The following is a 935-nucleotide window of genomic DNA, read 5'->3' on the forward strand; positions in this document are numbered from 1 at the left end:
ATATCCTTTTTATTGCGCTTGGACAGGGGGGTGGTGGATCAAACTTTTATACCCCGTGAATGACTGAATGATCATCTTTCATTATCTTACTCATTTTGTCTCTCAGATCCTGAAAATTACTCTTTGCTATTTATAAGGAGAATGATACAGTGGTGGGGAACTGTTTGTTGAGGTTTCTATGTCTCTTGACTTTAGAAGACTCTCCCACTGTCCGTTAAGAGTTCAGTTTGCAAAGAATTCCTCCTTATGTATATCAGAGGCCTCATACTGCATTAACAGCTTGGTCTTCTTTTTGTCTACCCGACCTGACAGTATTGTGGACAGCAATTTTGACAAAATCATGGGGGGAAATAATATGGTCAACAAATTTCACTTTATGTGGTCTTCGTTGATATAACTACAACAATTGCAGTTCTGAAAAAGTCTTTTATTTAAAGCCGCAGCTCAATGACGCCATGCATACTTTCTACTTGCATATGAGTGTAGCCTCTAATAAGATTTTGTTTACAAATTCGTGTTTGCTCTTAGTGGAAAAGACAGTCACGGGATTTGAAATACATGCAATTTTGTACTGATACACACACACTCACACACTCACACACACACACACACACACACACACACACACACACGCACACACACACTCACTCACTCACACACACGCACACAAACAAACACACACACACACACACATCTCCCACTGATTACAGAATCAGGGATCAAGATACAGTTTTCCAGAGCTTTGCTGGCAATAGTGAGTGGGAAACTTCAGAAGCATGTCCACAAATAATAACAGAAACTCCTTGGCTTGCACGACCCTTGTGGATTGTTTTGGTGCAGCTGAGTGGGCTCTTCTAAAGCACTCTTTACAAAGTACTGGAGGGTCCAGGTTGTCACCAACAAATGCCGGAAGAAGTTTCTGAGGATCAGATGGT

Source organism: Aplysia californica, unplaced genomic scaffold, assembly GCF_000002075.1.
Source record: "Aplysia californica isolate F4 #8 unplaced genomic scaffold, AplCal3.0 scaffold00043, whole genome shotgun sequence".
Taxonomy (NCBI): Eukaryota; Metazoa; Mollusca; class Gastropoda; order Aplysiida; family Aplysiidae; genus Aplysia; species Aplysia californica.